This window comes from Macaca thibetana, chromosome 14 (genome assembly GCF_024542745.1).
Source record: "Macaca thibetana thibetana isolate TM-01 chromosome 14, ASM2454274v1, whole genome shotgun sequence".
NCBI classification, from domain to species: domain Eukaryota; kingdom Metazoa; phylum Chordata; class Mammalia; order Primates; family Cercopithecidae; genus Macaca; species Macaca thibetana.
In genome coordinates this window covers 28,876,120-28,901,341 of record NC_065591.1, presented here as the reverse complement: position 1 = coordinate 28,901,341, position 25,222 = coordinate 28,876,120, and the positions used below count along the sequence as shown (strand labels likewise).

The following is a 25,222-nucleotide window of genomic DNA, read 5'->3' as shown; positions in this document are numbered from 1 at the left end:
TTCTTATGCCTTTGCATCCTTACAGCTTAGCTCCCACTTATGAGTGAGAACATGTGATGTTTGGTTTTCCATTCTTGAGTTACTTCATTTAGAATAATAGTCTCCAGTTCCATTCAGGTTTCTGTGAATGGCATTATTTCATCCCTTTTTAATGGCTGAGTAGTATTCATTTTATGTGTGTATATATATAACACACATAAATATATATATACACATAAATATATATATACACATACCACAATTTCTTTGTCTACTCGTTGATTGATGGGCATTTGGACTAGTTCCACATTTTTGCAATTGCGAATTGTGCTGCTATAAATATGCGTGTGCAAATATCTTTTTTGTATAATGACTTATTTTCCTCTGGGTAGACACCCACTAGCAGGATTACTAGATCAAATGGTAGTTCTACTTTTCCTTCTTTAAGGAATCTCCACACCTTTTTCCATACTGGTTGTACTAGTTTACATTCCCGCCAGCAGTGTAAAAGTGTTTCCTTTTCACTGCATCCCCACCAACATCTATTATTTTTTGATTTTTTGATTATGGCCATTCTTGCAGGAGTAAGGTGGTATGGTATTGTGGTTTCAGTTTGCATTTCCCTGATCATTAGTGATGTTGAGCATTTTTTCATATGTTTGTTGGCCATTTGTATATCTTCTTTTGAGAATTGTGTATCCATATTCTTAGCCCATTTTTGATGGGATTATTTGTTGTTGTTTTTTCTTACTAATTCGTTTGAGTTCCTTGTAGATTCTGGACATTAGTCCTTTGTCAGATGTATAGATTGTGATTTTCTCCCACTCTGTGGGTTGTCTGTTCACTCTGCTGATAGTTTCTTTTGCTGTGCAGAAGCTTTTTAGTTTAATTGAGTCCCATCTATTTATCTTTGAAACTAGGGAGTTTTAGATCTAGACAGGGCTCACCTTACTCCTTCCCCCTTTCCCCTTTACAGATGAAAAGTTGAGCCCAGGGAGGTTAAACAACTTGCCTACAGCAGTAACTCATGTTGGTACCTGGCTTCAGGGCCAGTATTTAGATCTCTGGATCCTCAGGCTGGATCCCCAATTTTCCCCTTCTCTTCAGCTCAGAGGGCAGTGCTAATCCCAGGTTACAGACTTGGCACTCAGCTAAACGGTGGGGCTTAGACATCCCTGGCCCTCCTCAGATACCAGGATACCAGTTTTATGAAGAACAAACCCTGATACCAGTGTTCTCAACCTCAGCACTATTGACTTTTGGACAGAGAGGACAGAGAGAAGGAATATGGCGTGAGATGAACTGGAGAGGTGGACAGCCGTATCGGGTACAGTCCTGTGGGTCACATAGATTTCTGCCTTATCCCAGAAGTGACAGGAAGAACTTGGCCCACCTGACTGAGAAGGATGGTGTAAAAATATTTGGTTATTTGGTTTTGTTTGTTTCTTCTTACAGACAGAGTCTTGCTCTGTCGCCCAGGCTGGAGTGCAGTGGCACAATCATAGCCCACTGCAACCTCAAACTCATATAGCTGTTTGTTGTGGGTGACTGTCACCCACATTGTAGGATGTTTAGCAGCATCCCTGTCTTGCACATCATATGTTCAGCAGCATCCTTGCCACTAGATGCCGTTGGCATCTTCTCCTTCTCTGCACATCTACAGTGGTGACATTTAAAAACATCTCCACACGTTGCCAAGTGTCTCCAGAGGAGTAGGTATGGAGGGACAAAATTGCCCCTGGTTGAGAACCAATGTCTTATATTGATGAGCTCCAGCATCACATGAGTCAAAGAAAACCATAAAATTGTAAAGGGCGAAGCTCCTATCATTCATTTAGAATGAAATGATTACTATTTTCCAAATAATCTTGAGAAAAGTGAATTGTTCATTCATTCGTTCAATAAAAATATACTGTTTATGTACTGTTGCCAGGTGCTGACAGAGTCTTTAGGGAGACAGGAATGAACAGGCTGGACTCTAGAGCAGCAGCCCCCAACCTTTTTGGCACCAGGGACCAGTTTTGTGGAAGACAGTTTTTCCACAGAGGTCTAGGGAGAGATGATTTTGGGATTAAACTGTTCCACCTCAGATCATCAGGCATTAGATTCTCATAAGGAGCACACAACCTATAGCCCTCACATGTGCAGTTCACAATAGGGTTAGCGCTCCTATAAGAATTTAATGCTGCAATTTAATGCTGCAGCTGATCTGACAGGAGGTGGAGCTCAGCTAGTAATGCTTGCTTGCCCATCACTCACCTCCTGCTGTGTGGCCCCATTCCTGACAGGCCACAGACTGGTACTTATCTGTTGCCTGGGGGTTGGGGACCCTTGCTCCAGAGGGTTTATAATCAAGCTCAGTGACTGTAAAAATGAGCGACCATTCCTAGGACTTTAAGAGTCATGTGGAGAAAGGGAAAAGGGAGAGAAGCCAGAGGAGACAAAGAATCAATAGTCAGAAGTGGCTAGAAAGACAGGAGAGTACACTGCTACAGAAGTCAACCTAGGCATTGGGTGGCTGAGACATAGACTTCATTGTCAGGAGCACCTTTGTCTCAATTCTGGCTTACTATGACTTGGGCAAATCACTTCTTTAACCTCAGTTTCCTTGTCTGTAGAATGGAAATGATAACAGTAGTCACCTCCTGACTGTTTTGAAGATGAAATAAAAATAATACATGTGAAGCTCTTAGAACAGTGCCTGGGACCTGGTAAACATGCAGCAAACCTACATAAGTGTCTCTAGTCATCTTTCAGTTTATACTATTTTATTGCTATGAACAAAGTTGCGCTCCAGGCAAAGGCACATCAACTGCCACCAAAGATTGGAATAAGTTGTCGGGACAGTTATTTTAGCTTTGGCCATCTGGCTGTCCCTTATCAATAATTTGTTGGTTGCATCTGTGGTGAGTTTTGAGGTATGATAAAGTTTACTAAGCCTGTTATTTCCTATATGCACAGAAGCAGTGAGAGGAATGTGCTGCAGTCATAATGAAAGTAGAGGTCATTTTTTAAAATTGAAAGTGAGAAAATGTATTGCAATAGGACCATTCTATATTTGTCTAAAAAAGAAAAGAAAGTGAGAAAACGCAGAATGTTACATGTGCCTTTGAAGTGAAGCATCGGATGATGGGGATGACGATACATATTAAATACTTAGAAATGAGTTTGGCACATGGTGAGCACTCAAGCAACATCTTCCTTTGTGATTATGATTATTATGGTGGTGCAGAACAAAGAGGGAATCATACGGTATGTGAAAAATGTTGAGCTTACACACAAGACAGTTATTAGCCAGGGGCAAGGAAAAGCGAAGACTAAACTGGAAAAAATCTGGAATATGTGGCTAGAGCTCAGCCTCAATTTCAGATGGCTTATGCAAATTCAGGAGGTGGCTAGAGGTTGGAGAACATAAAGGGGTAGCTTGGAGAAAATGCTGCTTGGAGATGATTGTTGTAAGCCATGGGCATTCCGTGAGGTTAAGTTCATTCATTTGAATATGTTCTTCATTTAAATGAATCTCAGGTGATTGGGTCATGGATCCCATACCTCTCAGATATTTCTAGAGACCATCAGCTGAGGGAGGTCTCATCTGCCTCAACAGATTTACAAATTGATCCATTTTAAGGAAGGATGTCCAAGAGCGGAATGTTTTATGGTGGCAAAGAGAAATATAAACTTCAGAGTCTAAACTAACATTTCTATTTGGTGGATATGTGAGTGAAGATTGCAAACTTAGTCTCGTCTTGTTCACCTTGGATTTACGAATATAGCATCAACAACAACTCGCACCTACTGAGAATGCAATATGTGGCAGACAGTTCCAAGCATACTGCATGGACTTTCACCAAGACTCTGTGAATTAGTGTTACGTGCCTATTTTATAGATTTAAAAGTGGAGGCACAACTTACTTAAGGGACCCAGTTAGTGAATTGTACAAGTAAGATTTGAACCAGGTAGTCTGACCCCAGAGTCCCTGCTTTGCTCTGCTTCGCTTTTTTTTTTTTTTTTTTTTTTTTTGACAGAGTCTTTCTCTGTCACCCAGTCTGGAGTACAGTGGCGCGATCTCGGCTCACTGCAACCTCTGCCTCCTGGGTCCAAGTGATTCTCCAGCCTCAGCCTCCGAGTAGCTGGGGTTATAGGTGCATGTCACCATGCCCAGCTACTTTTTTTTTTTTTTTTTTTTTTTTGTATTTTTTAGAAGAGAGAGGGTTTCCCCATATTGGCCAGTCTGGTCTCAAACTCCTGATCTCAGGTGATCTGCCCGCCTTGACCTCCCAGAGTGCTGGGATTACACTGAACTTACAAACAGCCTATTAACAACTGATCTTTGTTTTTTTTTCTTTTTGAGATAGGGTCTCCCTTTGTTGCCCAAGATGGAGTGCAGTGGCGCGAACAGCTCACTGCAGCCTTGACCTCCCAGGCACAAATGATCCTCCAGCTTCAGCCCTTTAAGTAGCTGGGACTACAGGCACATGCCACCATGCTCAGCTATTTTTTGTAGAGTCGAGGTTTCACCATGTTGCCTGGGCTGGTCTCAACCTCCTGAGCTCAATTGATCTGCCTGCCTCGGCCTCCTAAAGTGCTGGAATTACAGGCATGAGCCACCATGCCCAGCCAACATCTGATCTATTTTTAAGTATCAAAGCTTCTGTATTATTACGACAGCTGTCACTAGTGGGGAAGCATGATCACTGATATCAAGGACAATTGTGACTAAGTAAAAGTCATTTGATTTAGCAACAAGCAGATCATTGACCTCTGAGTGGGTGGTTTCTGTAAGGTACTGGGGTGGCAGTCAGACTGTGAGGCCTTAAGGGAGTTTAAGGAAGTGAGAAAAGGGAGGCCTCCAGGGTTTACAGGCATACCTTGTTTTATTCTACTTTGCCTTATTGCACTTCACAGATACTGTGCTTTTGGCAGATTGAATGTTTTTGGCAACCCTCTGGCCAAGTCAGTTGGCCTCATTTTTCCAACAGCGTGTGCTCACTTTCTGTCTCTGTGTCACATTTTGGTAATTCTCACAATATTTCCAAATTTTTCATTGTTATTTTATCAGTTATGGTGATCTATCATGAGTGATCTTTGCTGTTACCATTGTAATTGTTTTGGGGCACCACACGCTGTACCCGCATAAGATGGCATACTTAATCAATAAATGTTATATGTGTTCTGATTGCTCCATTAACTGGTTGTTCCCTTGACTCTCCCTCTCCTGGGGTCTTGATATTTCCTGAAACACAATAATATTGAAATCAGTCAATTAATAATGCCACAGTGACCTCTAAGTGTCCAAGTGGAGGAAAGACCACGTCTCTCACTTTAAATCGAAATCTAGAAATGATTAAGCTTAGTGAGGAAGGCATGTTGGAAGCCGAGATGAGCCAAAATTCCATCTCAGCTGGGCCAAACAGCCAAGTTCTGAATGCAAAGGAAAAGTTCTTGAAATTAAAAGTGCTACTCCAGTGAACTCAATAATAATAAGAAAGCAAAACAGCCTTGTTATTGATATGGAGAAAATGTTAGTGGTTTGGATGGATGATCAAACCAGCCACAACATTCCCTTACGCCAAGGCATAATTCAGAGCAAAGTCGTAGCTCTCTTTAATTTTATGAAGGCTGAGCCAGATGAGGAAGCTGCAGAAGAAAAGCTGGAATCTACAAGAGGCTGGTTCATGAGGTTTAAGGAAAGAAACCTATCTCCATTACATAAAAGTGCAAGGTGAAGCAGCAAGGGCTGATGGAGAAGCTGCAGTAAGTTATGTGGAAGATCTAGCTAAGATCATTGATGAAGGTGGCTACGCTAAACAGATTTTCAATGTAGACAAAACAGCCGTCATTGGAAAAAGATGCTCTCTAGGACTTTCAGTTTAGTGAGAAGTCAATGGTTGTTTCCAAAGCTTCAAAGGACAGGCTGACTCTCTTCTTAGGAGCCAATGCAGCTAGTGGCTTAAAGTTGAAGTCAGTCCTCATTTACCCTTTTTACAATCCTAGGGCCCTTAAGAATTATGCTAAATATACTCTACCTGTGCTCTGTCAGGGGAACAAGGAGTCCAGATGACAGCACATCTGCTTACAGCATGTTTTACTGAACACTTTAAACCCACTGTTGAGACTACTATTCAGAAAAAATAAAAAGATGTCTTTAAAAACATTACTGCTCTCTGGCAATGCACCTAGTCACCCAGGAGTTGTGATGAAGATGTATAAGGAGATTAATGTTTTCATGACTGCTAACACAACATCCATTTTGCAGCCCAGGGATGAAGTAGTAATTTTGATTTTCAAGTCTTATGATTTAAGAAATACGTTTTGAAAGGCTAAAGTTGCCACAGATAGTGATTCCTCTGATGGATCTGAGCAAAGTCAGTTGAAAACCTTCTGGAAAGGATTAACCATTTCAAATGCCATTAAGAACATTTGTGATTCATGGGAGGAAGTTGAAACCTCAGCATTAACAGGTGTTTAGAAGAAGTTGATTTCAACCCTAAGGAGTGACTCTGAGAGGTTCAAGACTTCAGTGAAGGAAGTAATTGCAGATGTGGTAGAAATAGCAAGAGAACTAGAATTAGAAGTAGAGCCTGAAGATGTGACTGAATTCCTGCAAGCTCATAATAAAACTTGAAGAGATGAGGAGTTGCTTTTTATGGATGAGCAAAACAGTGGTTTCTTGAAATAGAACCTCCTCCTGATGAAGATGCTATAAACATTGTTAAAACAACAACAAAGATTTAGAATATTACATAAATTTAGTTGATAAAGCAGTGGCAGCGTTTAAGAGGACTGACCCCAGTTTTGAAAGAAATTCCACTGAGGGTAAAATGCTGTCCGCTATCTCTTGTGAAAGGAAGAGTTTTTTGTGAATGGAAGAGTCAATCAATGAGGCTAACTTCGTTGTTGTCTTATTTTAAGAAATTGCAACAGCCATGCTAACCTTCAGCACCCAGTACCCTTACCAGTCAGTCAGAAGCCATCAACATTGAGGCAACACCCTCCACCAGCAAAAAAGATTACTGTTCACTGAAGGCTCAGATGATCAACATTTTTTAGCTGTATTTTTAAATTAAAGTATGTACATCGTTTAGGCACAATGCTATTGCACACACTTTTAATAGACTACAGTATAGTATAAACGTAACTTTTGTATGCACCAGGAAACTCAAAACTTTGTGTGACTCACTTTATTGTGATATTATTATTCACTTTATTGCTATGGTCTGGAACCAAACCTGCAATATCTCCAAGGTATGCCTGTATATAACTTCCAAGAATTTGGCAGTAACTGTCAGGAAAGAAATAGAATTACAACTACAAGGAGTGGCCAGCCATGTAGAGGTTTGTTTTTTCTTCTTCCCAAAGTGATAAATATACATTGGACGTAAGAAAAAGGGCTGGTAAAGGGGGAGAGAATGAAGATGCTAAAGAAGAAGGAAAGATACTTCATACAACTGGGAGGGGATAGTGCTCAGGGCACTGGTTAAGGGCTTTGGCACCTGGCTAGATTTGGAGATGTTTTGCATTTTACTTATTGACGATCCCTAATACATCAGTGCTTGAATTTTTAGTAATCAGTGGTTGGATTTTCAGTTACCTGGACCCACGCTGACTTGCAGGCTCACATTCTTGTGGTTGGATGGTCCTTTATCTAATGTTAGGAGAACTGCGTTTGAGTCCCAGTGCTGCCATTAAATAGCTGTGTGTGATTTTGGACAAATAAGTCACTTCATGTGGCTGAACCTCAGTTTCCTTATCTGTAAGTGGCAGATTTGAACTAAAGATCCAGGGGTCCTTTGTACTTGGAGCAGTATTAACTTCTAATGAGAACAGAAGGATGTTCTGTCATTTTAGGTGAAAGATTAATCCTCTTATTGTAAGAGTTTGTCTTAGCGTGGGAGAGAGGCCACAGTCACTTTCTTCGGTGTTGGAGAAAGAGGTGATTTGACCAGAATTGTAACAGAGGCCGCATTATATTTATACATGTGTATACTATTCTTTGAAATGGATTAATTTGTTACTTGGAGTCTAGGGCATTATATTTAATTTTTATTTTTTTACATATTAATTATCATTTTATTCTGGTGTTTTGTTCTTTAGGAAGACATAAATGTTTGTGATCAAATGTTGACAATCAATAATGATGCAAAGATATCAGCAATGACACTTTCATTAAAATGTAGAAAATAACAGATAAGATACAGACATAACGATTCCAGAGCAGATGCCATGAAGACACTAACAGTATGTCCCAAAGGAGTGGGATCAACAGAAACAGAGACGGGATACATCCAGACTGTTATATAACAGAAACTATAGGGTATTGTTTTAAATGTCACAGAAGCCTGGCCGAGTGCGGTGGCTCATGCCTGTAATCCCAGCCCTTTGGGAGGCTGAGGTGGGTGGATCACGTGAGGTCAGGAGTTTGAGTGCCAACAGGGCAAAATCACGTCTCTACTAAAAATACAAAAATTAGCTGGACACGGTGGTGCGCACCTGTAGTCCCAGCTACTAGGAAGTCTGAGACATAAGAATTGCCTGAGCCTGGGAGGCAGAGGTTGCAGTGAGCCGAGATCATGCCACTGCACTCTAGCCTCGGTGACAGAGTGAGACTCTGTCTCACACACACACAAACACACACACACTCACAAATACTACAGAAACCTTTTTATGTTCTTTATTAGCTAAACTCATCCCTGAATCTCAGGAGAATCATGAAATATTGTTACCTTGTTTCTAGTAGAATGACAGTGACATACTGTTCTTCTTTGGACAAGTCTACCTATTATTAGTGGGATGGTGACCTCTCTAAGTGTTGAGTTCTTAGGAAGGAGAATCAAACGGGATATCTATGTGCCAACCATCAGTTGCTAACAGTATTTAACAGGCATAATTTTCTTTAACCACCAGAGTTATAAAATTTAACTCAGCAAATGCTTAGAGTGTCTACTATGTATAAGGTACCAAACAGGAAAATGGGGACTAGAGGTATCAGTTTTGCTGATCAAAGCCTATAACCCAATAAAAACCCAAAACAGGAAACCATGACAAATATCTGACTATCTGGTGTGCAGCCATTTGGAACACAAAGGGTATGTGCAACCCATCACACATGTAACGCACACACCCACATGCATGCAACTCATCAGCTCAAGGAGTATGTGTGTGCATGCATAAATGCGTGTGTGTATGTGTGTGTGTGTTTAGGGTCAGTGTGGAATAATAGGCTGAATAAGAGAATAAGGTTTTATGATATACACCCAGAGGGAAAATCTGTGTAAGTTATGCTTTTATCTTGTTAGGTATATGCTATTACTCAAGAACACTTACACCTGGTGATCCAGCAGCTCAAACACACATACATGCACACACTCCTAACTTGATATCACCCTGGTGTACGCTAATTGTCTGAAGCCACTCATTTGATTCAAGAAGCAAGTATAACTCTACAGCAGCAGTTCTCGACATGTGGTCAGAGACCCCTGAAGTTGCCTGCAGGAGCCGTGAAGTCACACAGGGCCCCATGCTCAGAGCTCAGTTCAATGTTCTGCTGTGGCTGTCTTGAAATTCTTTTTTTTTTTTTTTTTTTTTTTTTTTTTTTTTTTTTGAGACGGAGTCTAGCTCTGTTGCCCAGGCTGGAGTGCAATGGCCGGATCTCAGCTCACTGCAAGCCCCGCCTCCCGGGTTCACGCCATTCTCCTGCCTCAGCCTCCCGAGTAGCTGGGAGTACAGGCGCCCGCCACCTCGCCCGGCTAATTTTTTTTGTATTTTAGTAGAGACGGGGTTTCACCATGTTAGCCAGAATGGTCTCGATCTCCTGAACTCGTGATCCGCCTGTCTCGGCCTCCCAAAGTGCTGGGATTACAGGCTTGAGCCACCGCGCCCGGCCTTGAAATTCTTTATAACTTTTGGACAGGAAACAGCATTTTCACTTTGCACTGGTCCCCACCTATGTAAGTGATCTTAGTTGCTTGAGATCCTTTTAGGAGGTCCATGAGCTCAAAACTATTTTAACAGTAATAACAATATTAATATATTCTTTGCCTTCTCTACTCTGATTTTCACACAAGTATACAGTGGAGTTTCCCGGAGATGACATGGCATTAGTATTAAAACAGATTGAGTGCAGAGCAGACATGAGAATCCAGATCTATTAGGCCAGACATTCAAGAGAGTTGCAGAAATAAAAAAAAAAAAAAAGCCACTTTTCTTGCTATATATACTTTTTGCTTTTGGAAAATATAGCTATTTTTCATAAAAACATGTTACTTATGTTAATTTGTAATGGCTTTTAAAAATATTTTTAAATTGATTAATAAATAACCAAGGATTTTCTCAGTTTTAGTTTCTAATATGTTAAATATCAACAGATATAACTGGTAAAAACAAAAGACTTTAAGGCTCATAACAGTTTCTAAGACTTTAAAGTGGTACTGAGTTCAAAAAGTTTGAGTCACTGATCTCTAGGTATTTACTGTTTCTGCTAGAGGAAAGAAATCACTGTGGGAATGTGATCAAACGATAGTGTGTTTGCTTATACTTGTTCATTTATGTGGGCAAATCAATGTCTACTGAAAAAAATGAGGCAAAGAGACAATCTTTTTCATTACCCTTGGACTTCTACAGAATTTTCCCAACTGTGACCTAACACAAGTCACTTGTTTTGACTTGTTTCTCTCCTTTGTTTAAGTTTTAGATCAGCAGGTTCTAGCTTATATCTAGCTCTTGGAGTTTTCCAAAATGGAATGGCTGTTAGAGAGAGATCACGAGCCTCTCTTCCCTCGAGGGGCTTGGGAGAGGCACTACAGACGATTCCAGCATGAGGCAGAGTTGGATAAAGTGACCTCTGAAGGCCCTTTCAGTTTGGAGGATGAAAGTAGAGAGAGTCTTTTCCCTTACCAAGTTCAAAGTCAGGGGGGCTGAAGTAATAACAAATGAGTACATAAAAGGCAAAAAAAAAAAAAAAAAAAAAAAAAAGACATTCTGTCAGCATGGAAGCAGCAGGCAGTCACCAGAGACTCCTGCCTTCCATAGGCAGCAGAACTGGCCACCGGCTCCGTCCTGAAAACAGAACTTGCTCCGAGTGATGTAGGCAAGGGAGAATGCTTCCGATGGGAGGGCAGGGCAGGGTGGGTATGGGAATCGCATGCTCTCATTCTTATGACTCTGACTCACTGAAACGGATCCCTCCCTTCCCTTTTTGGGGCCCCCTATTCCTCCACTTTTAGCAGCAAAGTGCTGACGTGCCTTTTCCCCACTTGTCTTTAGAAAATCCATCTTGCAAGTGAATGCTAAGGTGCTTGGCTATTGACAGTTTCACACATCACCCTTAGTGGGGTGGGGGTGAGGGGGCGGGGGCGGTGGTTGGTGGGAAACCATGACAAGGAGAACCAGACACAGTATCTTTACCCCAGGAACAAATCTCCAAAAAAGGACGTTTTAGACACGGGGCAAGCAGAATTGACATATTGGAGAAAGAATGTTTTTCTAGCACTTCTCACACCATGCCTGCTGTTTCTGATTGAAAGCATCATCAGTTATGTCTGTCCTCCCTTCTTCTCTCTACCCGTCTTTCCTTCCTCACTTCCACTTTTCCTCCTTCCTTCCATAAAAGGTCTTACGGATTCTCTGTTATAACCCAGGCATTGCTTAGATATTGGAGATTCAAAGATGAATAATGTGCTGTCATTGATTTTATAATTTGTGAGTGGCGACAGACAGGTAAACTGATCACTGTAACAAGAGGAGGCAAATGCTGCATGGGTGGGGTTTGGGGAGTGGTGTGTGTGCTGAGTGCTAGGGCAGGTAAACTGATCACTGTAACAAGAGGAGGCAAATGCTGCATGGGTGGGGTTTGGGGAGTGGTGTGTGTGCTGAGTGCTAGGGCAGCCTGCTTGGGATGGAGGAGCAGGGCAGCGCTTTGACCTGGCTCCTGCAGGAGGAAGTGGGTGTTTCTAAGGGGGAGAAAGAGAACAAGGTACTCCAGGCCCAGAGAGGCTAAGCCATGCACCCAGGTTCACATGGCCATGCCACTGGACCGGGCCTGAGCCTGGTTTGTCTCTGCACCCTGCATCCTCGACCCGTATGCAGTAACTACTGCCTTTTCCAGACCACAGGGATCTCAGTGTGCCTGGGCATAGGGTGAGGTGAGACGGAAAGAGTGGCCGGGAATGAGGTTGTGGCCAAGACTCCACACACTACTCTTTGTGTCATACCAGAAGACAGAAAAGAGAGGCAAATATTTATGGACCAGGAGAAAAGTCAAGCCCAATTCTTTGCTGTTAACTTACATTCGTGCCACAAGTTATTTAAAATATATTCCCGGAGTGCTTTCGAAGTGTGAGGGCAGACGTCACTCCCTGACCTCTGGGAGCTCATGTCTTTCTTTCCAGATTAGCTGGGGACAGAATGACTGCACTAAGCAGAATTCAGTGTTAATAGCTCAATGCCTTTTCTGCAGATGCTGTGGTTACAGCTCCTCACCGCTTCCTTAGAAGTTCTTTTACCCCTTCTGATAATAAATGACCTGACTCTTGTCTTTTCTTTTCCCCTTCCTCCTGACCCGCCTTTGAGAGATGAATCAACCCCAAGGCAGGTTTCCTGCAAGGAGTGGAGGAAGGGCTGCAGCTCCTAGATCGGTAGAAAAAGCAGGAGTTGACCGATTTCTGACAAGCTCGCTTGACAAAGGGATCTGCTCCCCTCTACCTACCCGTCCTTCTGTACCTGCCTGACACTGGCCGGGCACTTACTCTTCCAGAAACAGCTGGGCCAGAGGAAAATGGCCCAACCCTCCCACAAGAATGCCAAGAAACAATTGGCTATTAATTTCCAGTAGGACGAACAGGAACCCTTTCAGCCAGGAAATCTAAATTGAACCGTGATTAAGTCATCCAAGCTCCGTGGCCCTGTTTAACTTCCAGGTCTACAGATGGCTCTGCCTTCCTCTTAGAGACCATTTTTAGCCACTGGTCTCGGGAGGGTATTTCACTTTTAAATAAGGCACATGCGTGTTCTTGTCAGGCTGCACTCTGTGGTGGTTAAACCCACAGACTAGTCGGAGCAGAATGTCCCGGTGTGAATTTCAGCTCTGCCATTTGCTGTGTGACTTTGGGCAAGTTACTTACCTCTCTGTGCTTCAGTTTCCTCATCTGTGAAACGGAAATAATAACAATTGCACTGGGCTCATAGTGTTGTTTTGTGTTGTAGGAGAATTAATGAGTTGACACTTGTGATGTGCTGAGAGCTATGCATAGTAAACATTTTTGGGGGTTAAATTAATACATATATTTAATTATCCAACTGCGGATGGGACTTGCCTTTGTCCTTTCCTTTTCTCATGAGGTCTGTCATTAGACAGAGGGAATGAACTTAGTAAAGAGGTTAAATGCAGAGATTTGGAGATCAAATTGCCTCAGTTCAAGTCCTGACTCCATCACTTAATTAGAGGTTAAGTCACTTCACCTCTCTACTCTTCAGTTTCTTCATCTGTAAGGTAGGTTATAATTGCACCTATTTCTTAGGATGCTCGTGGAGAATGAGCTTTGTAAAGTTCTTAGAGTAGTGTCTGGCACTTAGTAAGTGCTCAGTAAATTTTACCTATTGCATTATTACAAACTCAAAAAAAGTGCCATATAAACACAGCGGTTTTGATTATACAAGCTACAAGCTGCCCAAAGCTAACATTCTGAGCAAGTGTAGCCAGAGCCTCAAGCCAGCTCCTAGAGGCTGGCTGTGTGTTAGTGAGCAGGAAGCTTGGCAGTTTGTCCAGGTGTGGAAGAGCTCAGCTCTCCCATGTTTGAGTCCTGACTCTCCTGCTTGTTGAAGGTGTGATGTTGGGCAGTTTGACTTCTCTAAACCTCAATTTGTTTCCTTTCTCTCTCCCTCCATTCCTTTCTCTCTTCCTTCCTCTAGTGAACATTTGTTGAGTGGCTGCTCAGTGGAGGAGGCACTGTGTGAGGTTCTAGATATTCTCCAATGGACAGTTCAGTGATCCATGCATCACAGGCAGGCTATAAGGATTAAACGAGTTACTGTCTGCTGGGGGCTAAGTCTGGGCCTGGTACTTAATGTAAACTCAGTAAGTAATGGCTGCTCATGCTGATTTCCTATCAAATGTCCTTAGATCCTATCTGTTGGGTCTCATCATCCCTTCTGTGAAGGAGGTAGCTGGTTCTTATGATAAAGCACTTAGGGGGAATGATTGTTCAAGGTTACTTGCTTTGTTTCTGCAGTGGAAACTGAAGCAGGATTTTTTTTCTCTGTAAATTTGGGAGACTATCAGCAGACCAGTCATCCAAGAAATTAAAAAGCCGAAAGCAGAGTCTACTGAGTAGACTCAATTAAGATCTCCCCTCATCTTATACAGTCTCTGGCCCTTTCAAAGCAAGTTTGACTGACAGGGAATTCTTTGGTCTAGGACCACATTTCCCAATTATGTCCTGCAGAATATTATTTCCTCAAGCTGTTAATAGTATTCCATGAAATGAAATTAAACTATTGAATGTTTTTTTTCTGAAGACCACCTCCAAGTTCTTAATATACGAATGCATTTTACAGTATTGCATGCAGTATTTTTCCAAAAGTTATTAGATTAAGGAATGTTTCTCCAGCAACACCAGCAACATTTCATGGTATTATCCCTTCCTTTCCTTGGGGAACAGTTTGAGAAATGCCCATCAAGGATAGCTAAGCCAGACTTCATCAATAAAAATCAGGCTGAAATACCAAAACTCTGGTAACACAAGTATTATATTTAGGAAAAGAAGTGAAGCAGATGTTGAGTGATGGGCCAGTCTGTGTTATTGTCAGATTAGAACTTCCCCCCAGTTAATGCTGGAGAAAGAACAGAGTTCTTTGTGAAGGGCAGCCATCCACTTGGCTGGCGTGGCTCACCTTGACTGAGTGAGACATTCAAGCACACTACATGTGCTGCTAGGGGACAGGGCATATTTCCTCGTTCACTTTCTGCTCCTGCAGAATTCTAATTTCTCACATCCAGCAGAAAACCTCCCTGCAATGAGTGGTTTGGATGAGAATATTTATCTTCCCCAAACAGTTTTGCAACTTCCTCTTCCTTAATTGGGAGGTCAAGATGACTGAAGAACTTACATTGGGAAATAAAACTGTATAATTTGTAGTTATTTCTGCCTCTGACAAGCTGTGGGACCTTGGGAAATGACTAAGCTATTTCTTTTCATCTTAACTTCTTCATCTATAAAATGGGGATAATAATAGCACCTCTTTCCTGGTGTTGTCTGGGGAGTAAGTGAGCCACTGCTTGCAAAGTACCTCACACGGTGTCAGCACATTGTACATCTGCAATTAATTTTTTTTTGCAATTAATGTTAATGTCAGTTGTAATTTGTTTTTATCAATTCCATATTTGCGTGTGTGTGTGAGAGAGAGAGGACAAAAAGGGAGGAAGAGGGAGGCATATGCCATGCTTAGAGTATAATGTAAATTCTATTTTGCAAAGGAAGATTTAGATTAAATGAAAAACAAATACATTTCCTATTATTGACATCTCTTTTGCCTAAAGAGATAATTTATAAATGTGATTTTAGGTAGAAAATTCTAGAAACCAAATTACTGATTAATTAGTATTTTAGTTTATTCATCACTCTCTGGGGAAGGTAGTTAGCATGAGTTAATCCCTCAAAGCTTGCTTTGTATGGGATGTACCTTGTGGGTGTATTATGGTGCCTAGGACGCTAAATTAGTGGTTAGAGGGTTATACAGTAGTCTTTGACTCTGAGGAAAGGGGCTGAGATTGCCTTGAGGAATATTTGATCGGGTCTCTTGAATAGCCTAGATAAACTATCCTGGCCAGAATTCTTTCACAGTAGAGTTTAAAACTCCTCTCTCCTTCTTTCTCCCCTTCTTTCCCCTCCCTTCCTTCCCTTCTTCTCCCTTCTTCCACAGACAGGAATAAGCATATATAAATTTTTGCTTATTCCATTTGCCTTTCTATATATCCAATGCAGACTGCTGCCTTGTGTCATTATTTATGTTATATTCATGTGATTATGTTCCTTATCTTGATTTTATCTATTTCTGAAGTAGGAAGGGTGTAAATGTCATGGTTTATTTTTTTATTTTTATTTATTTATTTTTTTGAGATGGAGTCTCGCTCTGTCGCCCAAGCTAGAGTGCAGTGGCCGGATCTCAGCTCACTGCAAGCTCCGCCTCCCAGGTTCCCGCCACTCTCCTGCCTCAGCCTCCCGAGTAGCTGGGACTACAGGCGTCCACCACCTCGCCCGGCTAGTTTTTTGTATTTTTTTAGTAGAGACGGGGTTTCACCGTGTTAACCAGGATAGTCTCGATCTCCTGACCTCGTGATCCACCCGTCTCGGCCTCCCAAAGTGCTGGGATTACAGGCTTGAGCCACCACGCCCGGCCGTCATGGTTTATTTTTAACATTACAACTGTATTTCCATATTCTCGGACCACTTATTGAGGTCTCATTTATATTCAACAGCATGCAGTAATACGCATCAAAATATAAATAAAGGCTAAAACATACGTTCACCAAATTGGGACTGGAATAAAATACTAGGCTTTGCCATAAAAGAATTGAGATTATTTATGTGGGGAAACAAACATAATAGTTGGTCAATAACATACAAGGGTCTCTTATTTTAAATATGGTATCTAATTATTTTTCTTTTGTTACTAAAAAGTGTGTTACAATGTGCCAAACATTGTGCCAAGTATTTCACACAGCTCTCCTAAACCTCATTTAGGCCTCACGAAATCCCTGAGAAACAGGTCGTGTCTGCAACTGAGACTCTCACTGCCTTCAAACGGAACTGTCCTTAAATGGTATTACCAGGTCTCAGTCCAAACCTTAGCCTTTTTCCCCACAAGGAAACATTGATTGACCTAAGGTTTGGCTTATACTAGAAGGGATGACTGTTCTTGTCAACATATTTGGGTTTCAAAGGACAACTTGACCTGGACCCTGGACCCCACTATCTCAAATAAAAGGGGCGTCTCATAGAAACAAGCCCAAGCCAGGCTTCATGGGATCTGGGACCAGAGAACTTCTCTCTCTCTTCTCTTGCTCTCTCTCTCTCTCTGTTGCTGTCTCTCTCTCAAAGCAAATACAATGAAGTGTATGAGGTAAACAAAAGGGTAAGAGAGTCCAAGGTGTATGTGAGGGAGTTAATATAACAAGGGAATCTAATCTGGGTGAGGACGGAAGTGAAGACTTGAGAATGACCAGCCGTGGGTTAAGATAGTGTATCTCAGGGGAGTTGAAGATTTGTGAGAGCCAAGGCACTAGAGAAATGATCGTGAAAGATGGGAGGTGGTGAATAGAGAGTGGGAGTCGGTGTAAATAGGAAATGACAACATCAAGGCTGACTGTGAGAGTAAGTGGCTGCTGTAGAGTGGAGAACAAGGTCATCAGGGCAGAGGTCAAGGATCTGAGCTTCTGGGATACTGGAAAAATTATTTCTATGGATATTGAAATCATGGAGAATTATGAAAAGAGCAACATCTAAGAGAGTGATCATAAACCAGGTCTGAAAGTTTCAAGGCAAGAGGGAGATAACCCAGGAATCTGTAATGAACACTACAGGGGCAGGGGAGAGCGAGTAGAATAGTCTAATGGCTTGATGGGGATTTTAGGGAGGGATTGTGGTCTGGAAGTGGCACAAAAAACAAGGAAAACAATAACTCTACCTCAAAGTCCAGCCATGCCATGAGTGTGGGAGAAAAACTACCATCATTTGAGAGGATTTTTAGGGCCTCAGTGGAAAAGCAGAGTTCACTTTGAACAGTGATTCTCAAAATGTGCTTCAGGGACCCTTAGGGAGTCTCTAAGACCTGGCAGAGATCCACAGCTCAAAACTATTTTCATAGAAAACTAAGGTATTAGTCACCTTATCACCCTCATTCTCTCACAAGTCTATGGTGGAATTTTCCAGAGTCTATGTAATGTGTGATAATGCAACAGTAGATTGAATGCAGAAGTCAGTAGAAGAATCCAACTGTCTTCTATTAAGCCAGGCATTAAAGAGATTTCCAGAAATGTAAAACAACACCATCCTTCCCAGTACTTTTTTTGTGTTTTGTTTTGGAAAATATAGTTATTTTCCATAAAATATGTGATGGTTTTATTATTATTTTAAACTGAATATGTTAAGTTTAATTTTTAATTTCAAATACAGTAAGTATTGATAGATATTACCCACACCAATCAAAGCTCTTAGGGTCCCCAGTCACTTTAAAGAGAGTCATGAGATAAAAATGTTTGAGAACCACTGAGTTAGGGCATAAAGGCAAAGGAAATGTTCAGAAAAGAAGTCGAAGTGTAGAGGATTTTGCTGGTGATGGACTATGGGTTTCAGGGTGCACAAAAGGAGGTTTGGGCTGGGAGACAGGTCAGAAATGGGGATGGAAAAAAGCACGTGGTGATGATAATCTGGGGTGACTAAAAGAATCCTGGGCCCTGATCTTTGAACTGATGGGCAGAGACAAGGATGCAGGGCATAAGGTGGCCTGATGACTGCAGTGCAGAGAGTGATGCTGAGGCTGAGGCTGAGTGTTGTGAGGAAACCAGGATCACATGAAGCCAGCTTCTGTTGGGGGAGGATGAAGCTGGGAAACCGGTTATCTTATATGCCATGTGGGTCCCTTAGTTTGAACTCCAAAGGACACTTTGATTGGCACATCTCATCTGCTCATGTGTCAGGTGCCCAGTCCCAGGACCAGTCACCTGATACAGGTCTAGGACAATCTGCTGCACCGTTCTGCAGAGTCTGAGGTATGTGATGGTTCTTGGAAAAGGCAGTATGGTCTGGTCAGATGTTCCCCAAAGGCATCTACAATCACCAAGAAAGATGAAGAACTCTTTTTTTGGGTAACTCTGGGAATTTATTTTTTTTTTTTTTTGAGATGAAGCCTTACTCTGTCACCCAGGCTGGACAGCAGTGGCACAATCTTAGCTCACTGCACCTCTCCCTCCCAGGTTCAAGCAATTCTTCTGCCTCAGCCTCCCGAGTAGCTGGGACTACAGGCTCCTGCCATCGCACCCGGCTAATTGTTTTGTATTTTTGGTAGAGATGGGGTTTCACCATGTTGGCCAAGCTGATCTTGAACTCCTGACCTCAGGTGATCCACCAGCCTCGGCCTCCCAAAATGCTGGGATTATAGGTGTGAGCCACCATACCCGGCCTGCAACTCGGTATTTATTTGGAAAGTTTCCCATTCAATCCTGTCTTAAGATGCAGAGAGGGATTATTTGCAATGGAGTGTCTTCCACTGAAGCAAAAGACCTTCTAGGAAATGAACTGGGCAATATAATGGCAGCATGTTTGATCATGGCAGTGGTGACTTCCCACTGTGACCAACTCCTTACCATGACCTTACCATGACCTTGCTCTGTTGCTTGGACCTCATCTTGTCCCCTCCCCACCTGTTCCCTAGGCTTCAACCATAGGGGTTTGCTTTCTCCCTCCAAATTCCCATGCTTCTTCCTGACTCAGGGCCTCTGTACTGACCATTTCTGCTGTTTGCAACATTCTTCTGTTTCCACAGATGCCTCTTTTCATCATTTAAGTCTCGATTTCAAAGTTTTCTTCTACAGAAGATCATCCTTGATGACCCTACGTAAAGCATTTCTCTTCTTTTTTTCCAGTCACTCCAGTTTATCCTCTTCACAGCACATATCAGTACTTCAGATGATCTCCTTTATGCATTTGTTTCCATGTGTAATGTTTGTCTTCTGCTCTTTGGTGTTAGAAACCTTGTCCTTCTTGTTCACCATTGCATCACTGGTGCTTGACACCAATAAGTGACCAGCCAGTATTTGTTGACCAACCGACGGACTTAGGATTGTGGGAAGGAATAATTGAAACCCTTGAAAGTTATCTAAGAGGCTGGGCGAGGTGGCTTACGCCTGTAATCCCAGCACTTTGGGCGGCTGAGGCGGGCAAATCACAAGGTCAGGAGTTTGAGACCAGCCTGGCCAACATGGTGAAACCCCATCTCTACTAAAAATACAGAAAATGAGCTGGGTGTGGTGGTGGGCACCTGTAATCCCAGCTACATGGGAGGCTGACGCAGGAGAATCGCTTGAACCCGGGAGGCAGAGGTTGCAGTGAGGCAAGATGGCGCCACTGCACTGCAGCCTGGGTGACAGTGTGAGACTCCATCTCAAAAAAAAAAAAAAAAAGTAGAAAGAAAGTTATCCAAGAAAAAGTCAAGGAGGATCACCAAATTTCTTTTTTCCCTGTTAAGATTTGCTTGTTCAAATTATTCTCAAAAGGCAGTCAGATTTAATTCACTACCAGCCACTTTAGAATGGAGGGCAGACTCTCCCCGACACCAAAAGACAGAAACGATGGTAAAACCCAATATACCAGAAATACCCCATTGCTAACAAGAGAAGGATGAAAGGGACTAAAATAATTATTTTGTTTATGTCATCCAAAATTCTCCCAAAAAGCGAACTTCAGGGTTCTCAATTTTTCTACTATGGAAGTTACAAGGAAGGCAGAAGGAGGGCAGACTTTTATCATTTGTGTGCTAAATCTCCATGCTGTACCAAAGGTCACTGATTTTACAGCCTGGTGTTAGATCAGATGCTGAGTATATTTCTCAAATGGTCCCATTTTTATGGATAAGGCTGTACTGTGGTGGTATATTGAGTGCTTACGCAAGTTTTATATCTAGATTTGTATTTATCATGAGTAACTACGTTAACTCATTTTATTACCTGAGCTCTGAGGACCTGAAAAACTGTGTGTTCTTATGTTGCACGTGACTGGGAGACCTGCCTGTGCTCCTCACAAGTTGTGCTAGGCATTAACAAAGGATCTTGGATTCTCAGGGCCTCCTTTTTTCCATCTACAAAAGGAGAAAGCTTATGGAAGGATATATGTTTTTCTTCACTGGAATACTTTTGTATCATAATATGAGACATTGGGGATATCGTGGAGGGAGATCAAACTTTAAACACCTAAACTTGGCAGACATTTGTTTCACAACTATTGTATATCAGACCCCTAAGGCATTAAATGCGATAATATGCACTGGGCATGGTGGCTCAGGTCTGCAGTCCCAGTGCTTTGGGAGGCAGAGGTGGGCAGATCACCTGAGGTCAGGAGTTGGAGACCAGCCTGGCCAACATGGTGAAACCCCATCTCTACTAAAAATACAAAATTAGCCAGGTGTGGTGGTGCATGCCTGTAATCCCAGCTACTTGGGAGGCTGAGGCAGGAGAGTCGCTTGAACCTAGTCACTTGAATCCAGGAGGCAGAATTTGCAGGGAGCCAAGATCGTGCCACTGCACTCCAGCCTGGGTGACACAGAGAGACTCCATCTCAAAAATAAATAAATAAATAAATAATAAAATGAATAAATAAATGTGATAATGTGTAAATTGAGTAATTTTCATTATCATTCAGAGATGGAAGCAGTTAATCAGAGGAAGAGAGAGTGACTTGGTATCAGAGATTTCTGTCCTGTCCTTTTTTGCCTGTGTATAACTTTAAACAAGTCACCTAACCCTGCCTGAACTTGGTCTGATTAGGCTCTTTGTGGGGTAGAAATGAGTAATGGGAATGGGGTGGGAAGGCATTGTCATGGGAACAAAGCAAAACTAGAACAATGGACTTTTGAAAGAACAGAATCTGAAAGGTGGTTTTGATCACAAGGCAGCCTCTCAGGGAGGGCCTCTGCTTCTCCTGGTCTTGATGTCCAATTGTCTTCTACTGTTTCCTTTATCTCAGTAGTGTTCAAATTATGTGGTTCCAAGCAAGGTTTTGTTTGTAAAATGGTTTGAACCCATGCCATTCTATTGCATAATTTCTGCTTGCTCATAGCGCTGGCCCCTTCTATGTGTCTGCATCCCTTGCAAGCTGCATTCAGAGTGGCAGGGAAATGGGTGATCAGGCTGGTAACAAGAGAAGCAGGGAGTGGCTGGGACTGTGGCAAACTGGAAACTGCATGTTCTCCCTAAAAGGGAGAAAAAGCACTGCAGAACTAGCCAATTATGGAGTGCAGGTCTGCAGCAAGAATCATGCCGGGTTCCCCAGGTTTTTCAAGGCAAGCTGAAAAATCTGCATTTTCGCATAATGTTTTCTGATTTTAAAATATCGGCAAGTAATTCAAACAATGTTGACCTCATGAGGTTCAAACAATACAATCTAATATATAACATTTAACGGGCTCACAGCCAGTCTGCAGCTTTTAGAATCTAGAGTTCAGATAAAGTCACAAACTTCAGCTTTTGCTCTGCATAATAGTTGTGTGTGTGTGTGTGTGTGTTCACATTCCTGAAATGTAATCTTACTGGCAAAGTGTACTTCTGGGGGCCAGAATTTTCACAGGACAAATCTATGGATTGGATGCACCTGGCTTAGGTGCCCACCCTTAGTCTTAAAGGGGGCTGCCTAAGGGATAGCTACTCTTTCAACAGGAGCCTCTATTGGACTGACTTCCATTTCAGAGGCTGTGGACATGGCAAGCTGTGTATATATCTAATAAAGACCTAGAATTTTCTCCTCATAAATTAATGTACTGGTTTCTCCTATGAAGATTCTGTTTCTTAATAAGAAAAAGCAATGTCCCATTGACATTTAGGTAGAATTTTGGTGAGAATTTGGGTGGTGACAAGCATCACATATTGGCATTAATGGTCCTTAAGGAGAAGCTCTGATTTCCATGGAAATACTGACTACTTCTCGTCTTAAGAAAATTCTGGCTTGGCGTGGTGGCTGTGATCCCAGTGCTTTGGGAGGCCGAGGCAAAGGATCAGTTGAGCCCAGAAATTTCAGGCTATGGTGAGCTATGATTAAGACACTGCAGTCCAGCCTCGGTGAGAGAGCAAGACCCTGTTTCAGAAAAAAAAAGAAAAAGAAAAAAAAGAAGAAGAAAAAATATCTGCTTACAAAATGAGAAACTCTTAGGGTTAGAAAAGAATTTAACCTCTTTAAACTTCCCTTTCAGTCCTTCAGTACTTTTTTATGGCATGCTCCTATATTGTGAATACTTCTGTTTACCAGGAAGTATGCTTCTTCCACAGGAGTCTCTTTCATCTTTGGATAAGCCTCATGATTAACTTTTTTTTCTTATTGCACAATGCCCTGCCCACCATAGGCAATCAGTACAGCATATGCTAAATGAGTTCATTTCTATGGCATTTGCTGAGTACATACCATGTGCCAGACACTGTTCTAGAAACTTGGGCAATATCAGTGAATTTTTAAAAATTGGATTTGTTTAACTAAAGTGGTCCCTTATAGAGCCGATGTTCTACCCTGAAAGTAGGAGGTGGTAAAAGAGAGATAATTCCTTCTTTCCTTTGCTTTCTTCCTTCCTTCCTTCCTTCCTTCCTTCCTTCCTTCCTTCCTTCCTTCCTTCCTTCCTTCCTTCCTCCCTCCCTCCCTCCCTCCCTCCCTTCCTTCCTTCCTCCCTCCCTCCCTTCCTTCCTCCCTCCTTCCCTCCCCCCTTTCTCTCTCCTTCCTTCCTTCCTCCCTCTCTCCCTCCTTCCCTCCTCCCTCCCTCCTTCCCTTCCCCCTCCCTCCTTCCCTCCCCCCTCTTTCTCTCTCCTTCCTTCTTTCCTGCCTCCCTCCTTCCCTCCCACCTCTTTCTCTCCTTCCTTCCTTCCTTCCTTCCTTCCTTCCTTCCTTCCTTCCTTCCTTCCTTCCCTCTCTCTCGCTCTCTCTCTCTCGCTCTCTCTCTCTCTCTCTCTCTTTCTTTCTTTGTCTCAGAGGCTGGAGTGCAGTGGTGTGATGTCACCTCACAGCACCCTCCACCTCCCAGGTTCAATCAATTCTCTGCCTCAGTCTCCTGAGTAGCTGGGATTACAGGCACCCACCACCATGCCGGGCTAATTTTTGTATTTTTAGTAGAGATGGGGTTTCGCTATGTTGGCCAGGCTGGTCTTGAACTCCTGACCTCGTGATCCACCTGCCTCGGCCTCCCAAAGTGCTGGGATTACAGGCGTGAGCCACCACACCCGGCCATAATTTTTTTCTTAAAGTAAACCATACAATATGTTACAAGGTGATAGATGCTATTAAAAAAAAAAAAAAAAGCAGAGCTGAATGAGGGAGACTGGGAGGGAGGGGCGAATTACAACTTTAAATAGGTGGAATAGGGTAGGTCTCATTGAAATAAGACTTGAAGGAGATGAGAGAGTTAGCAATGTAGAATGGATGTTCCCAAACTGATCTCCTTGCAGCCGCGCAGAACTAGCTCCCTTTCCTCTTCCCTGGCCCTGGGGATAATGATAGGAATAATAATAGCTTAATATCCTTTGAACCCCAGCAGGGCTTCTAAGCATTTTTTCTGTTTGAATTCACTAAATCCTCATAGCCACCCTAAGACAAAGCTACTACTTTTATCCCCATTTTCATATGAGTAAACTGAGGCACAGCGAAGTTAAGTAACTTGGCTAATAACCAGAGGATGGGAAGAAGAGGAGCTGCTGTAGAGACCTTGCCATTTTGGCTCCAGGCTTCGGCTCTTAATCCTTCAGACCAGCCTCTTTTATGTCTCCTCCCTGCTCTTTGTCCTCTCAGTTTCTGGCCAGGCACAGTGGCTTATGCCTGTAATCCCAGCGTTTTGGGAGGCAGAGACATGTGGATCACTTGAGGTCAGGAGTTCTACACCAGCCTGGCCAATATGGTGAAACCCTGTCTCTACTAAAAATACAAAAATTAGCCGGGTACGGTGGTGCATGCCTGTAATCGCAGCTACTCTGGAGGCTGAAGCATGAGAATTGCTTGAACGCAGGGAATTGGAGGTTGCAGGGAGCCAAGATCATGCCACTGCACTCCAGCCTGGATGACAGAGGGGAAATGTCTCAAAAAAAAAAAAAAAAAAAAAAAAATTGTTTCCCAGGTATGTGTCCCATGCCCAGTCTCTTTCATTGTGTGTGATTCCTGGGATGAAATTTAAAGCCCTTCATCATTCTGGGGCTTCTGTTGAGGATCTTTTAGCTTTACCTAATATCACAGGACAAATGAGACACCCAGAACTTCCTCAACCCGCTCCCATGCCCACAACAACCCTAACACGTAGGTTTTGTAGGGTCGCAATGACCAAATCAAAAAATGAAAATGAGTCTTGCTCAGTTTTGAGATAAAAGGACACGCATATCTTTTTCTTCAGCAAATGTCACTGTGGTTTCAAAGCCTTCGTGTGATGTGCGATCGGGCAGCATTTTTAAAGTATTTCCTGCTCAACCATAGGGTGAAATGATGCAAGTAGTGAGTCCTGCAAACAGCTGCACTA

At 42.5% G+C, this 25,222-nt stretch overlaps 2 protein-coding genes across 43 annotated transcripts in view; one reads left to right on the top strand and one right to left on the bottom strand.

Moving 5' to 3' along the window:
* The window catches only part of COMMD9 (COMM domain containing 9), a 1,186,740-nt gene that overhangs the window by 76,934 nt on the left and 1,084,584 nt on the right, over positions 1-25,222 (bottom strand). Inside the window, exon 1 of one of the 42 annotated variants that reach the window (XM_050759484.1) lies at positions 21,811-21,814. The exons of 40 other annotated variants lie outside the window; for them this stretch is intronic. The gene's annotated coding sequence lies outside the window, so the exon portion shown is untranslated. Of the gene's footprint in view, positions 1-9,917; positions 9,922-21,810; positions 21,815-25,222 lie in introns of those variants that run through there. One more of the 42 variants, XM_050759490.1, reaches the window with a different exon arrangement.
* The window catches only part of PRR5L (proline rich 5 like), a 182,120-nt gene that overhangs the window by 62,916 nt on the left and 93,982 nt on the right, over positions 1-25,222 (top strand). The window lies entirely within an intron of this gene.